Source organism: Thermobia domestica, chromosome 1, assembly GCF_964235325.1.
Source record: "Thermobia domestica chromosome 1, izTheDome1.hap1.1, whole genome shotgun sequence".
Lineage (NCBI taxonomy): Eukaryota > Metazoa > Arthropoda > Insecta > Zygentoma > Lepismatidae > Thermobia > Thermobia domestica.
In genome coordinates this window covers 176,978,281-176,996,365 of record NC_137454.1, presented here as the reverse complement: position 1 = coordinate 176,996,365, position 18,085 = coordinate 176,978,281, and the positions used below count along the sequence as shown (strand labels likewise).

General features: G+C 34.1%; 1 protein-coding gene across 1 annotated transcript in view; it reads right to left on the bottom strand.

Annotated features, from left to right (window-relative positions):
- LOC145691507 (trace amine-associated receptor 8c) overlaps nt 1–17,653 on the bottom strand; it is a 435,100-nt gene extending 417,447 nt beyond the window's left edge. Inside the window, exon 1 of the mRNA XM_081766917.1 lies at nt 17,301–17,653. The gene's annotated coding sequence lies outside the window, so the exon portion shown is untranslated. The remainder of the gene's footprint in view (nt 1–17,300) is intronic.
- Between the last annotated feature and the right edge of the window lie 432 nt (nt 17,654–18,085).

The window sequence follows — 18,085 nt, the reverse complement described above, 5'->3', positions numbered from 1 at the left end:
TCCCAGACCAAGTGAGTGAAATGCACAACATCGTATCTGTGGGTTTTCTCGGAGTTATTCCGTTTTCTAGCATATTCTCGTTTTGCAATTCTCTTACAATCATTGACTTTCATTACACATTTGTCTCCTTTAGTCGAAAAGGCATAACCGTTTGAGCACTGCATTTGCTACAAAGTATCTATACATGCCCATTAACTGTATATTGTGTTTTATATAAGCTGGAAATCAAATGAGCACTACTCGCTGGTCTAAGGACTAGTATGCGTTCCTTTTCTGTACGAGATTACGGACTAGATCACTGATGGGAGACTTCGAAGCACTATAGTGATGCTGATCCCGCATTGAACTAATACTATAAAGCCTCGCTGATGACAAATTATGTAAATAGATTAGGGTCAGGATTAGAAATTAGATTTCTGGGCTTTTGCCAAGTATGGCCATGTTAGCCCCTCACGTATGAGGAATGACGTCCCTCTGCGATCACACTATCCAAGGCAAGGGAAGGAAGCTGCCTGAGACCTGCATGTTAGGTACCATCTCGGCATTTGCTTGGTATGAATGTGGAAAACCAAAGAAAATCTGACTTAAGTTGGCTGGCCTGAAAAAGCTTTTACACTTTTTCGACCGAGCGTCTCCATCGGTAACCGAACCCGGGACCTTTCACGCCACAGGCGAGAGCGTTAGCGACTACGCTACGTGGGGCCACGGGGTGTAAATGGAAATTAGTCAATCGATCGAAGCAATAGATAATTAAGGATTTGTTTAAAAATATGGCGTTTGCGAGAGTTTTTATCTTTTTTTTATCATGCCCGTTTTTCAGATTCGACATCTGAAACTTTTGACCGGAACGGGTTATCACCATAACCATTTATTTATTTTTTTATCTTTATTGGATATCCATGTTTGAAAGAAAAAAGTGAGAAGGAAAAGGGGAAAAGGAAAGAACAAAGGAACCACAGCACAAGAACAAAACAAACAAAAAAAAAAAACAATAAACTATGAAAAATTAACAGAAATTTCCTTGCGAAGTGCTATTCTGCTTAACTCTATTTGCACCTATCCTGATCAATACTACTTAATATTTCTATCCCTAATCCAGCAACTATAATAATATGAAGTACGATATAAAATACTTAAATAATACATTCTATTGTTATTAATTCTTATCTACCTACCTATCTATAAGGATTATCTATCTAATCTACTCTTCTATTTTGTTATTATTTATTTATTTTATATATTGTTTCCTATGATTCTTAAGCATTTAATTCTAGCGATTTTTTATTTTCTTAATTATTAAGATTTTTTTAAGATTGTAGTCTTAATTATTATGTTTTTAATTACCTACTTTTCAATTTTTGTTTAATTGTAATTATAGTTTCCACATTCCCATTTAATGGTTTCCTATATTATTTATTATCATATGCGTTTATTAGTTAGGTTGCAAATTATCTTTTTCTTCTTGTTATTCCACATGAGTGTTTAATAATAATTTTATCTGGATCATTGTGTATGAGTAAATTCCCACTAATTTTGAACATGGTAGAGATATAAACCTGTATGATCCGAAACTTAGATAATCGAAGCCACATAATTTCTTTTCTTTATTCTACTGATGATCTTTGAAGAAATCTTATTTTAAAATTAATTGTCCAGAATTGTACGTATTTTGCATTTAAAGAAACAGTAAGCGAATATTTGTGTCTCTGAAACACTTTTGTATTTTTTTGTGCTAAAGTTCGGTACTCAGTATGTTCGATTGTCTGTAAGAAAACGGTATCACAGTTCAAAAAAAAATCAAGAGATACCAATAAAGCAAGTTGAGAGCAAATAACTTTCACTTAGTGTGGTATATACCGGGGATGAATAAAAACCAACCCTCGAAAATCTTGTCTCTCCTACCTTTAAGGAAATGTATATTTCTCAGGAAATATTTTTCAAAGGAGAATCAATTAGAAACTTTAAAAGTGTACTATTATCCTGAGAATTTGCACCTAATAATAATTTCAAGGGGAGCCCTGGATAAGAGAAATTCCAACCAAGATTCGTATCAATGCGAATCTTTTACACAGTACTTTTACAGTACTGTACTGTACTTTTTATAAACATTTACATATAAATGTAAATGTACATATAAACATTTAATTAATAACTCTATCATTTTGTGTAAATTATTTCTTACGAAAGAATCACAAGAGGCAATTTACTTTCGAGGATTATCTTTTCCGACAACTTTCTCAAATACAACTCAGGCGATTTAAATCATATTTTATAAATAAATGTCTTATTGTTATTATTCCTATGATATTTCATAAATCACTTCCGTAAGAGTACCTACAAGAAGTAGTTTACTGTTGTAGTGAGTTTATTTTATTTTAGTTTTTATTTTTTGAAATTTTTATAAAATACCACTCATGCAACTTTGATGTTATTTTATAAGCAAATATTTCATTAATAATTCTAAACATATGACGTAAGTCCCACGTTTTGGAAAATAAATTACTAGGGACAGTGTTCAGGGATAAGTTTTCTTGGGGTGAAATTTCTGAAAACGCATTAAATCTTTTGTTTGTATTTTATAAGAACATGTTTCATTTAACTACTGCAGCGCAATATGATTTAGTTTAAGAAATTGGAGAGAGAAATTTTAGTGCACTGGACAGTGCCTTTTATTAATGTTTGTTGATTGTATATGTTACCAAGTTTAAAAGTTACTTGGAAATCTTCATTTTGGTAATTTATTTCCAATTATAGATATAGGCTGAAAGGCAGAATCCAAGGTTTAATTTTTGATTAATAATAGGTAAAAATGTGTAGATGAGTATGTGTTTGAATATATATATATATATATATATATATATATAATGAGGTTAACAAGGAATTCTAGATAATATTTCTGCTTTCTGTTCATTCGCAGGCTTAATTTTGTAACTGAGTGGAATATGTGATTGATTTACTGTAAAATAGAATAAATAGTAGCCCGTTAGTTAACACCCAGTTAGGACGTAGACGCTTTACCAACTACGCTACAGCAGTTCTGTTCACAGTACACGAAACATATTTTTAAGGAAAAATGAAATACATTTTAGTAATGTTTGTTATAATGAACATTATTGTATAAACGAAGTATAGGAAAAATATTCATAGATTTAGATAAAAAGTATGTTAGTTTATAGATTCACATTGGGGTTTCTTTATAATTAACTTATTACAGCTTTAGCTCAAGGGTAAAAGGAGAGGGACGCATGGAGATGCCGTTCTCTCACTTCCAGAAAATATTTATAGTGTCCCCTCACCCCTACTTCCTAAAAATAAAATGACCAAAGATAGGCACGGGGAACGGCATGACGTCGTGCGTCCCCCTTCCCTTTGAGATTAATTTTTACCCCTGCTTTAGCCTAAATACGTCGTTCATATTTTATTGAAAAAGAATAGTCTACTTCCCCCCCCCCCAAAAAAAAAGAAAAGAAAAGAAATACTTCGACTGTTTTCGAAAGCAGTAGTTCCCAACGGATGTGTTGAGAAATTTTGAAAGATAAAAATCATCAAGCATTTTTAATAATTAGTTACAATAAAATTTGACACAGGTTGCACCAGTCAACACTTACAGTGGAAGAACAATGCTCAGCACTACATACAGTCATTATTTTTCTTTTAGAAATTCAGTCTTATCTAATATGATTAACGAGTATATTGTCATTAATAAAAAATCAAACATGCGTATAACGATCTCCTGAGAGTTCAGTAAAATATGTCATCAGTAAAAAAAAAAGATTGGGAACTATTTATACTAGTATAAGGTGTTATTTTCATAACCTTATTGACATAATACAAATAAATATATACTACGCTGAAATTCAAAAAGAAAACCTACATTGTATTTTACTTTTTATCGACTGCGAGTTCAATAGCTCGATACAAAATTGGATACAAATCATATCTCTATGCATTGGTGAATTGCATAAAATGCGTACAAAGCAGTTTATCAGACAAGTTGTTTTCTTTGTTGCAGAAACGGAAGTAGACAACTAGTGTTATCAGCTTCAATAAATGGATTCAACGACCTCTGTTACATTTGTTATCGGTGGAGAATACACATAAAATCGATTTATGATATGTATAGTCACCCAGACTGCTATATATCAAATTTGTAGCTTTATAAGAAGAGAATGTTGACTCTTATTTTGAGTTTATTTTCCATTCTCGAATACAAAATACATTAGATTACGCAGCATTCACAGTCATAAACACTCGTCGTACAATTTCGAATTTAAGAAATTATTTTGCACGCAAAGATTGTAATTCTAAGTCATACTGAGTTACAATATTTAGTTTAAGAGTTATAAATTAATAATATATTTCAATGATAGTTATAAAACATTTATGAGCCCGACTGAAAACTGAACCATATAGCTCTTTCTTGGATTTACTGGTAATGGAATGGAGATAGATTTGAATACAGAAACTAAAAGTAACACTTAATGATTTTTTTGCCCTTCGCTACATCTCGCAATTATTAGGCGTAGAGTAAAACCTTGATATTCTGTACAAATATTCTTCTCTCACTTTAAGCTTTAGGTAAGACCGTATTTTAGGAAATGTAGCCTTAAGGGGAATAATGGGGCTTGAATAATATCATGCCGTTAGTCACATCTCCGGAACTATTAGTAGCACCTTGAAATGTAATATAATTTCTCTTTGCATTCCAGGCTGTAGATCGGACAATATTTTCCGAAATACAGCCCCTAAGGGGGAATAACGGGGCTGGAGTGAATCTCTTTTTTGTTTGTTTGGCAGATATCCAAAACTATTTGATGTAGTGCGAAACTGTATCTATCTATCTATCTATCTATCTATCTATCTATCTATCTATCTATCTATCTATCTATCTATCTATCTATCTATCTATCTATCTATCTATCTATCTATAGATAGATAGATAGATAGATAGATAGATAGATAGATAGATAGATAGATAGATAGATAGATAGATAGATAGATAGATAGATAGATAGATAGATAGATAAATAAATATTCTTTACACTCTTAGATCAGACAACATTTTAAAAAATCTACCTCCGAAGGGACATAGGGAGGCTTGAATGATTTTGTGTGTGTGTCTGCCAGGTCTCCGAAACTTGAAATTTTGTATAAATGTTCCTCGTACACTTTTGGCTATAAATAAAACGTTTATTTTCTTTTTTCTCACTTTTTTTTTTTTTTTTTTTTTTGAAATGCGGTCGTATTTGGGAGGAAAGATTGAATATTATTTGCCATTATCCACATCTCAGAAACTATTGGGCGTAGAATCTAGAAATTTTGTATAAAACTATTTCCCATGTTCTCTAGAGTGAGGAAGTAAAAAAGGATTGAACATTTCTTCGACTTTTTACCAGATCTTCGGTTTGATTTGATTTTGAATTTAGCGTCTCTTTCAACAACAATGCTAAATGAGTCTTGGATATACAGCTTAATGAGGATCCGAACCACATTAGGTTCCGCCGGGAATCGAATTCAAACCAGCTCTTCGGAAATGTATGGGTGTGAGAACTTAAAATGTTGTACAAATGTTCTCCTTGAGCCTTCAGCCAAGCGTGATGTGCAGTGTTACAAAATGGCACTCCTACATGGAAGAATGGAGCCTTAGCCCCTTTCCTTTTAACTTCTAGTATACATTTGGAACTTATAGATGTAGAATTCGAAATTTTGTACAAATTTCATTGAATTCTAGGTTAATGATACGATGAAGTTTTACGAAAACTGAACTTAAGGAGGCAAGGCGGGCTTGAACTGTTTCCGCGGTTATCGGATCTCCAAAAATGTAATTTAAATTACTAAAAATGTTTTCCTCAGATTATGGATAAGATAGACATTTCTAAAATTTGAGATCTAAGAAGGTGCCAAAGGAAGATAAATCTATTTAACCTTGGTCTAGAAAATTGAAATTTTCTACGACGGAACTTTTCCGGGGGTACATAGGTTTCTTGAAAAGTTTTACATTATTTATTACGAATTTCTTTCGAAATACTTATCATACAGTATTGAAAATTGCACACATATATATTGACATACACAGTATGAATGTCTCATACAAAAAGACAATTTGGCTAATTATTAAGACTGGGAACAGACTTAAGGTTGGTTTTTGGAAAATTCAGTCTGAGTAACAATTTGCACGAAATAGAGAAAACCTTCCGATTTCGAGTATAAGAATGCGATCATACGACAATCTAACTTTGACAAACTAGACTTTTTTCAAGATGACAGAAATTGACTGAAAATTTGCCTAACGATTCCAAGATTTGACTAAATCCACTATTTCCGGATGTGAGAAAATGGCTTGACTCGGTTTTGACATACTGAAAAGTTATTTAAGGACACTTTAGTGAGCACTTGCGAGCATAATTTCAGAAAATCAAATTTACATTGATAAGTATTTGAAACCAGAAAAATGTTTGTATATAACTTTCAAATATTTTCCATAAATTTTATTCTTCTCGTACAAAGAACGGACATTCAGGTAGTTTTATTGTAATGTTAGTTTGCACTTACGTGTGTATTAGAATATATGCTTTTATCACAATGAAATAGGTGTTTCTGCTGAGTGACACAACAAAGTAATCTAACAATATTGAAACGGCTCTTTTATATTTCCAGTAATTCGCTAGTAAGGTATTTACCTTTCATGTTTCTAAGATTGAGACATATAATTATGCATTGGTGATTAGTTAACTCTCTATTCCACGTTTTGCCATTTCTTACACAAATCGATATTATGTTTCTAAAGTATAGGCCTAGACATTGCACCCACCTTCGAACATAGATCCTTTTTCCCCCACTCACCAGGATCCAGTTGTTTAATTTCTGACTGCTACATGGCGGCAAATCTGTGAACTAGTGAATAGAAATCATTGCAGTGTATTGAGAAATTAAGCTTGTTTCACAACGGCCGACAAGTCCAGTGTATTTTTGTTCCCTTCAAGAAGTGGTAATTTCTGATCAAGACTGACAACATTTCTATTGCTACTATACTATTTAGTTTAATTTACACTAGTTTGTTGTGATTATTTGCAAACTATCTAATGAGAAAGTGAACGTAATGTGTTTGTGCCATATTCGGTATATTGTTCAATAAACGCATCTTTTGTGATGGCTTTTCATGGTTTTATGGAAGGAAAAAGAAGAAAAGGTACCAATGATAGAGAATCTCGTAGTAGAAGAAGAAATGAATGTTCCTTTAAAGAAAGAAGCCCTCTAAGCAATATAATCAGAAAAAGCAGTTTATTGCTCTCTTGAAATACTGATGAACTAAAAAATTCGTGCACTTTAAGCAGTGCCAGACTTACGTATAGGCTAAACAAGCTATAGCTTAGGGCCCTACGATCTTCGAGGCCCCAAATTTAAAGAGAAAAATTGAATGCACATTTGCAAAATATATATAAAAAAAATTAAATAAAGTAAAATCTACATACAGCTATAGTGCTTCGTTTGTGTAAGCCCCTATGATATAAGTAATGGAGCCCCTTCTGCTAGCCTGTTTCCTAAAATATCACTGGTTTCTTCATTTCTGTATATAGGGTTCTACCAAGGGCGCCGATTTCTCTGTAAATTTGGGGGGCCCATTCAGATGCAGAAGGTATATATATGAGGATTTTAAGACAAATTGCATTCAAATTATGACAAATATTGTATATTCATAAATACCATAGGGGGCCCACATGAGCTTTGGGGGGGACCGAGCCTCCTCGGTCCCCCAGGATCGGCGCCCTTGGGTCTACGTTCATGAGGACACATAAAGAGCACCATTATCTTCAGTAGCTTATGGCCCCACTAAATCTAAATCCGGCTCTGACTTTAGGAATAATTTTCCACTGTAGTTAGGTCTTTCATATCTCTGTCTTTCATCAGTGACCTCTGACCAATGGCCCATCTCATTCATTCTTACATCTGTCAGAAACCGATGCTCTTTGTATAACAAATAAGAGTGTGTTTTGCCATATGTGGCACAAAGGGGAATCTCACATTCAAATGACTTCTGATGATTGCACTAACACAGTTTTATTTTATATTGTAATATCCTATGTGATGTTGTAAACAAACAATTCCACGCATCAGTGTTTACAAACACCACCACTGGTTCGGCAAGAGGATCTCCCACCAGATGGACCTACAATCACATGCAGACGACAGCTTCTGGCCCCTCACACGGAGCAGAAGACGACATCGGAGCAGCAGCGCCACCCTCACCCAAAGTACCCTACAAATTGGATGAACGAAGACAGCTCGAGACCAGTTTTCTGGTGACCCTCCTCTAGTCTGCTACGGGACTTTTGGAGTAACCTAACCCCAGGCCTCTAGTCTGCTACGGGACTACGCCTATCCTATCTCCTGGCTTAACCTGCTACGGGGCTCTGTTGGAGATCCTATCGGCGACCGTACGGTCAAAGACCACCTATAACTAACCTTTGATTCTAGAGAAATTAATTTGTATTGTATTTTGTGAAAATACTTTTATAGTGGAAGCTTTTATAATAAAACTGGTAGTGGGAGTCGATTTCAGACGCTCTTTTTATTAAATGCTCTACCCACAAAAGCTATATGAGACAAAGTTTTACATGGTGGAGGCGCCGGATACACATGGTTTTACATGGTGGAGAACTAACTTACTATATTATATTTTAAAAATCGTGGAACTTGCAGCATTTATCATTTCTCTTAAAGTTAGGATAAAATAATTCCTTATCCTTAATAGATCTCAATATGGAACAATGAGGATGCACGCACAAACCATGAAGCTAGGGAATTGTCCAATTACGAATACAATACAATACATAATTTGACTATGTAATAGTACCAATAATAATAATAATAGTAATAATAATAAATATGTTATATATACATCGGAAAACTTAACACCAAGATAGCTTTACAACTTTGAGAAGTCAAAATATGACGCCCTGGAAGTAATCGAAGTTACATAAGTAAGTTACAGAAGTAAGTTACATAAATTTGACCTGCGATTATATTTTTTTTAAGGAAACTCATAAATAAATATAAATAAATAAAATATATTATAAACAGATCTTTTTCTCAATCTGCTGTTTATAGATTTATCAACTATGACCAGTCGTTCCTGAACCAAAAATTTCATGAGAGAGAAAGATGGAGAAATTCATTACTCAATCTTTCAAGCGAATCTTCATGATCAAATATGAAATTGGCTATAAATACATTATTGGTACTTTGATATTGTCTTCTGTAAGAAAAATAGAAGATGATAATTACCAAGAAATAGCAAGGAGCTGAAAGTATTTATTATGCCTCCGGCTTTGGCATCACTCGGTATAATCAAGCGGAGATATATCACAATCAGCAAATGAACGTTAATTTCACGCACGACTAATTCCATTTAATACTGCAGTATGCTCTGTGGATTAACTACTCTCTTTACAAGCTCCAATACGACTGATTCACAATATTTACCGAATTTTAGAATCGCATGAAAAACATCTGGTTTTGGTAAAACAGTCTTTTGATAAAATTTAAAGCAAATCATTTTTTAAAAAAAAATCTGCAAATAATTGAAATTTATTAAAGGTTTCAAATTTTTTAACTTTCGAAATACAAAAGCAATTTCCAAAGTTGCAGCAAATACAATTTGTATCCAAAAATTAACATTTTACTTAGAGAGTTTGTTTGTCCATGATGTTCTACAGCTATATCTGTCCATCTTTCTATTTCTGTGTCGACATATAAGAAAAATGGTAAGAGATGGTGATTTTTTAAAAAATTTTTGGTATGGTCTCAGCATCCCAAAATTTTAGATTCCAACCAGGTCATTATTTCTCTATTTCAACCGACAGTCATACATTTCCGGTTTCAATGATAATCGCAAGAGAGCAAGGATGATAAAAGATGGCGAGAAATAGCTTTTAAATGTGGATTCAGTCTCTCAAGGAAAGATTCCTTATCTGCCTTTATTATTCTAAGAAGACCAGAATTCGTTGAAATCCATTTCACTTCCGGTTTGAACAAATATCCTCATACAGCAAAAGCTGAAATAAATAGCTATTTTTTAAAACTTAATGTCTCAAAAGTACACTGTGTTAATGAACTATACCAACAAACTGTACGAAGTAATTCCTCACATCAAAATAGAAAATAATAATAATAATAATAATAATAATAATAATAATAATAATAATAATAATAATAATAATAATAATAATAATAATAATAATAATAATAATAATAAGGACTTATGGGGGAAATGTGTACTTTCAGTGCTAGGGTTGTTCAAAAGAGTGAGAAAATACATAGCAGCACGTGTTTTCTCGAACACGAGGCACCATGGAGTGCAGTCTATATCAGCGTAAATGAAACCATATATATTCCATTCAAAATATATATTTCAGTTATATTGCAGTATATTGCAGTGAGTGCGCAAGGGATTCCCCACAGAGTATAATTATCAGACATGTTTCCAATTGAATTGAATTCCCAGATATACTGAATTTATAGTTTCATATGAACTTCGGAAAAGTCGAAAATAAGCAAAAAGTAATCTTTGACAATAGTGAACAGGGAATGCATAAGCGAGAAGTCGGAAGTATTAGGGACCGCCAGCTACACGGTTCTTCATGTACGGAATAACGTGTGATGCAATGTGTTTTTTTGTTACGCTTTTAGGTTCCCTTAGATCCGAAACTATATACTTCTTCCCACATATCACGTTGTACAATTTGTAGGTATAGTTCATTAGCACTCTGTGTAATCCCTCTATTGTAAATTGAAGTGGCAAAGTGATGCCTCGTAGCGAAGTTACAACGTTCTCGTATTTGGTGCGAATGGTCCCGGGTTCTATTCCCGATGGGGACACTCGGTCGAAAAATTGTAAGTGTTTTTTCAAGCTGGCTTTCCTGAGTGAGATTTTCTAGTTTTCCTTATTCACACCAGACAAATGCCGAAATGGTACCTAATTGTAACAGCCCGCTTCCTTCCTACCCCATTCTTTCCTTCTTCTCTAATTCGCCGAGTAGTGTGCTTGCCAAGGGATTCATTCCTCATTATTGACGGGCTAAAATGGCCTAGGTGCCGAAATCCAGACTCTAATCCTAATTCTTGAAGTGGAAGAAAAATATTAATTTCAATACTGATTACTGTACAGAAAAAAATGGCAAAAAGCAGCAAAAGAGAGAGTTGTCTGAAATGCATCCCGGATTCCAAGAACAGATTCCCTCTCCACTCTGATATCTCTACTGACACTAGAACTAGTATAAATTTACTATAACTTCGGGTTTTAATACTAATCTGCATAAAGCAAAAACAGTGAAAGATTTTTTGTTAAATATAAATTTTCTGTTCCCAAAAAATAGGTTCAAACTTGGCACTAAAACTTATATTGAAACAGGATATATTAAGGAACTGTAACCACTTTGAGTTTGAATTTTGATCCCCATGCGCAAAATTGAAATTTGTCAATTATGATTTTAATAGTAGACTTTTATAGAGCAAAACTAGTAATGATATACACCGAGATTCTTATAAATAGTCTAGGCATGTCAAAAGTAGGTTCTATCTCCTCTTATCCGCTTAACGAAACCGAAATTATGAAATTATTTTTGCTTAGAATATTTCACTTCTATAGTTGGAACTGTACTAGCTGTTTCACAATGTGAAACGATACTTAGTTGTTTTTTTTTTTTAATTTTATTTACATTAAAACACCTAACCGACAATGAAATTAACATTTTTACATTCGCCACTTGCTTACACTATTGTATTCGCTTGTAGAACAAAATTCTGCAGTATTATGCATCGTATGAATCGCCTCTACATTTTCTTTGTGTTGCAGTCTTCACTGGTAGAGAGCACTCACCAGTCATACAAGGAATCCTTGATACAATACAGGCTATATAAACTCATAAATAAGGTAACGCAACTCGCTCGTTCCCTTCCGCTATCTAAATTTTAACGAAGCATTCCAGTCTCATCCACTTCCAAGGGCGCCCATGTTGTGGTTTCCAAAGGGGGGCAAGTATAAGCGAAGTTTCAGAAATAGTTTCAAATTTTGTTGTAACTAATGTAAAAATTCTATTGGATTTTCGATATTCTGAAGTACAATTTTCTCTAGGGGGCGAGCACCCCACCTTGCCCCCCCCTGTTGGGCGCCCTTGTCCACTTTGTTTATTATGTTTCTTTTTCACCTCACAATTATAGGCCATAATTTGAACTTTAAGCTTGAGATGCTATTTTTTGTGGCACTCGTATAATTCAACAATGTTGGAAAGAACTATCCATAAACTATCCATCCGCCTATACCATGGAACAATATCCCTATTGCTACTATACTATGTAGTTTAACTTACACTAGTTTGATTTGATTATTTGCAAAATATCTAATGAGAGAGTGACGTAATGTGTTCGTGCCATGTTGGGAATTTTGTGCAGAAACGCATCTTTTGTAGCGCTTTGTGATGGATTTTACGGGAGAAAGAAGAAAAATGTCAATGAAAGATAATCTATCAGTAGAAGATTCTCTACTGCTTTTAAAGGACGAAGACCTCTATAAACAATATAATCCAAAAAAGCAAAAGTATAACATGGATGTACTTCATAACAAATAGTCTATCCCTTAACGAGTTTTCGTAACCATTTGGCTACACCTTTGTTTGATCTTGTGTATTGCGTTTGAAGAGTATCAGGTATGGTTCGTTATGATTATTTGTGTACTTACTTTCCGCGATGGTAGCAGTTATTGCCCCTGGTGACAACTCTGGTAAATTTTTCGCGAGAAGTTGTCTGTGGATATGTTGTTTTGCAAACAGTGCCGGAAGCAGTGAACCGTTAAGGGCTATCCACGTTTATACATGTCGAAGAGGAAGTCATATTAAGTTCTCAGTCCCTGGACTGAGGAGGAAGTGCATGCGATTTGGATTCCGCCCTACTTTCAAGTGTAGATCCACATCTTATACAGCCTTGTTCCTAAAATGGGACATTAATTGCTCTTCGCTAAGCTAATCCCTATTTTTTTAGGGATGGTAATAAATAACATCAAAAATGAACGCAGAAAACCTTCATTTATAGACCAAAATTTAAGTGTGTAGTTCATGACGTCACAAGTGTTGGGCCTTTAAAATTCCACACTACATAAAAGATCTTGAAAATAATTATTAGCTGATATTAATCATTCTGTATGTATATATTACCTGACTCATTTTCCCATTGTCTTCAAGTTATTCAGTAAAAATTTTAAAAAGAGGTAGTACATACATATAGATCTTAAATGATCGTAAATGGCCGATATTAATGCCGAATTCATAGTTTTCGGGGTCGCTGAGATGAACAGTGAAACATTCGATGTCGTTTAAATCCAAAATCTACCCCTCAACTTGGGAAAGGGGAGGATTGACATTGATAGATAGATTGACATTGGTTCTATTTCTAATAGCAGTGGATCCAAAATTTTCTGACATCAAATAGTCTTCACATCTTATATTTTTCATATGACGACCTTATACTACGCTTTACTGAAGTTATTTGCTTTGCTGAATTTAAACGTAACACTGAATTTATGCTAGTAGCTTGTATTATTTTAAATTAGAAACACAAAATTGAGTAACATCAGAGAACTAAATACTACAAATTTAATTTAATTGAAATGAATTTTTTTTCGTCCTAGGGTTATGGCGCGTTGGCTAAGGAGACAGTGATGAGAGAATAAATGAAATAGTGGAATAAAGAAAGTGGGAGAAAACGAGAAAATCCGAGAGAACCCAAGGTGTTTGTTCACCATAAAGCTCACTTAGCGTGAACTGAGACCGAACCAGGGACCTATGCACCAGAGATGAACGCTCTACCACGGCCCAGTTGAGAATGCTCCAGGAAATTGCCAGAACGAACTTTAAAAAAAAAATGGAGAGATGGAGCGGGAAGGATAACTGTGATTGTTCTTACATGTGAAAGTAAATCATTTTATCCTCACCCTGTTTTGTTTCTCGCAAAAATTCGCAAAATATCTCTCTATGACTTGTAGTTCCCGAGATATGGCTCCCTATATCTCCCGAAATTCGAACTTTTCTGGCTAATATCTGGGGAATGGTGGCCTGTTGGTTAGTAGCAACTTGATTAGTGACCACCAGTTACTGTTTAGTACCAAAATGTTCACCATCCTATTAGGCATTGATCAACACCAATATCAACTGTCTGTGACTTACGGTTCCCGAGATACGGTTCCTTAAATTTCCCAAAATCGGAACTATTTTTTGGCAAATATCACAGGAACGGTAAGTCATAGAGAGATGACATTAGTGTTAAACAATACCTAAGAGGGTGGTAAATTTTTTGGTACTGATATTAATTGGTGGCCACTTTCCAAAAAGTATTGTGGCCTCTCCAACCGGTAGTCCAGTTGGAGAGGCTACCGGTTACTACTTGGTACCAAAATATTTACCATCCTCTTAGGTATTGATCAGCACCAATATCATCCTTCTATGACTTACGGACCCAAGGTATGGCTCCTTAAATCTCTGGAAATTGACTATTTTTGGCCAATATCTCGGGAATAGTAAGAGTGGCGCGAAAACTTTAATCACTTTCTCAGATAGTTTTTGATACTCTATGCAGTGTTCAAAAATTGAAAAAATCGCAAATAACAGACAGATGGACAGACGCACAGACATAGAGAATTCAGTAACAAAATTTGAAGTTCGTTGAAAATTGATGAGAGACATAGTCAGGTATCCGAGATAAATGTAACTTACATAAAGAACTTTCATTACAAAAAAAAAAAGTGTGTGTTTGCATTTTAATCCATTCTTCAAAGTACTAATATTATGTACCGTACATGTATTGAAAACCTGCAGGTTTTGTGTTCTTCTGTACAGTTTTACCGCAACGCACTAGAGCGAGGTAGGCGATGTCGCAGTTGATTGGTGCGATTGGCATCAACTGTGCTATATCTTGTGTAACTAGTAATCGTGATATTAATTAAACTAATAATAATAATAATAATAATAATAATAATAATAATAATAATAATAATAATAATAATAATAATAATAATACAGGATGGTCTTATTCAACATGTTCTGAAATGTAAACCTGCTCACGAGATATTTTTTAATAATTATTGGTTTAATTCAAATAATAATATGTATTTCTGTACGAGAAACAAAAGTGCGATTAATGGAAAACATTATTAAGTATTCGCAATATGTAATTTTTGAAATTTAAAAAGTTGGAAAAAGCAACGTCCAATATAGGCAGTAATAGAAAAATCATAGTAAATTTTGGAACCGTTTCATCTTTTTATAAGTGATCTATTATTAATCTTCACTATCTTTTGGCTTTTGTTTGACTAAGGATAAAACGTAAATACATTATGAAATGGAATTAAATTAATGAAAAAATAAATCTTTAACTTACGTCTCACAGATATGCTTTGTAAAGAAGACGTTTAATAAATGCAACGAATGGATAAGGAAGAGTTTGTGGGATAAAAGAAGGTGAAACAGTATATAAGACATAAGAAAACCAACGGATGCGATGAGATCCTGTATAAAAGCAGTTGATCGAACGAGGCACCTTTTACACGAGAAGTGATTGCCTTCCACTCAGGCATCGTGGTATCCTGATAAGAAATCATTATTGAGAAAGGTAGTCAATACTTGATTGCACTGTTGATGTGACTCTATTAACTAAATACACAAACAGTTCTTAGAGAGAAAATCAGTTAGTTACCATACTGAAGTGTAATATGTATGGTTAGTCAATATAAATATTTTAACGTAACTGGATTAAATTAAGAATTATGTCCAAACAGTGCTGACAAAGTATTATAAGTAAACTTACATTACTGACACGCTAACCTGCAGCAGAAATAACGAAAACTTAAAGGTAGGATTTAGAATAGTTGCAGAAGAATTTAGCAACGAAAATCGGTATAGCACTTTAGATAATATTGCACATATGACAGGCGCCAACTAATCACTTCGTCTTGGCGCAATCAATGATATTCGATATTAATTACTAAGAAAAATCACTATATCGATACCTGTATGGCAAACAAATGTATTTTGTCTACATATTCCTTAGTTGTCTATTTAATACCTAAAGAAGTGCCATGTAATTTAGAAGTTGATCAAGCATTGGTTTATACCGGTTAAAATGTGTAAAATCCCCTCTTTCGTAGCAAAGCAATATACGTATCATGAGGTAAAACACATTCAGAGTTTGAGTCCTTCGAAGAGCATAGACCTTTTTAAATGTCCTCAACGTTTCTGTGTTCATGTTCCTGTTAAGTCAAGTAGTGATCAAAATGTGCAAAAGACAGGGAGAGAGAAAAAAGTCAGCAAAATGGCAAAGCGTTCGCTCCTGATGCGAGGAGTCCCTCGTTCGATTCTAGGCTCTGTGAATTAGCAGTAGATAATATTATTTCTGGGTTTTTCTCAAGATTCTCCTGTTTCCTCCCACATTCTCATTCTACTAATTCTCTCATAATCATTCATTTTCATTAATAATTCACGTCCTTTATTTTTGTTCATTTCATTTTCCTCTTTTTCTTAAAAAAATGTTACAATAAATCGCTTTTAGTTCTGCGAAGTAAGAAATTTAGCAAACAAACGGAGAGTGGAAATTGAAAATGAAATGAAATCTTTAAGTTTTACGTCCCACGGTTATGCCGGTTAGGCTAAAGGAGACGGTGATGATGAGTAATGAATGAAATGGTGGAATGAAGAAAGTGGGAGGAAACGGGAGAACCCCGAGAAAACCCACGCACACGGTGTTTGTCCACCACAAAGTTCACTTGGCGGGGGCTGGGATCGAACCCGGGACCCCAAACACCAGAGGTGAACGCTCTACCACTGAGCCACCGCGGCCCCGAGAGTGGAAATTGAATATGCGATATTCTAAGAAAAATGTGACAAAAGAACTTCCATAAAGCAAATTCAGCAAATTAGCTCAAAAATGATGTAATTTCAACCGTAAGCAAACAATAACGTTAGTTCACATTGTTCTAGTTACTTTGTTGATTTAGGTCAAGTATCTAAGTTAATTTAGTTCAATGTCAGTTTCTTCAACTAATACTCTTCCATTTCAAATTAATTCCTCGTAAATGTAAGCTCGTTTTCAATACTTTCATGATGCAATTTTTGAAGTCTAAGTGATCAATATATAATAAGTTTATCTGCTGTTTCAAATTACTTGTAAATAAAATCTAAGCCTGACATAGTTACGTCTAATAATAATAATAATAATTAAAAAGTAAGCAACAACAGTAATGCAAAGAAATTACTTACCATGTGTCCCAAAAACTAAAATTAGATACATTTTCTTGCGTTTTATAAAAGTTTGTTTCGCACACATCACTCAAATGAAAATTGTGTAACTGAACTTGAAAAAAAAAAACAGTCCCACTTTTCGAAAGTTTTAATATTTCAAAGTGTCATTTATAATATTTCCGTATCTGTTTCTGAATAATAGAAATAGAAATAGTTCGTTTCTTTATAGATAGTATGAATGAATGTCTTCCGCTGACTCTTGTTTCTTTTCGACGATTCGAGACTTCGGGCGAGCGAGAGTGTGCGACTGCGGATATGCTCCGTTTGACAACGGAGAATGCTGGAGTACAACGAGCGACCCAGCAAGCGCCAAGGCCACGATTGCACTGTATCTTATGCCCGCAGCATCGCAAGAGTTTATCCTCAACTCGATCAATGTGGTTCCAGCGCAGCCAATCGCCATTTACTTTCCATCTCAAGTGCATACAACGAGTGTTGTTATTGGATATCAAGAGTTCTCACCGGACAAATACATTAAAATATATGTCATTCATAACTTATCTTCGAAGTATTAATATCATTACATAATTAATATGAAGTGTTGATGGACAGAGTGTACAATCTCTAAACGTCACCAAATTTCAGATTACGTTGATTTCCCGTTGTGTTCCAATGAGTACAATATAGCCGTTTTTTTTTTTTTTTTTTTTTTTTTTGTCTCCTGAAACTTTTGCTCTCTTTATATTACCTAACTAAATCAGGACTAATGCTTGAAAAACACGAGTGTTCATTACCACAGCCAT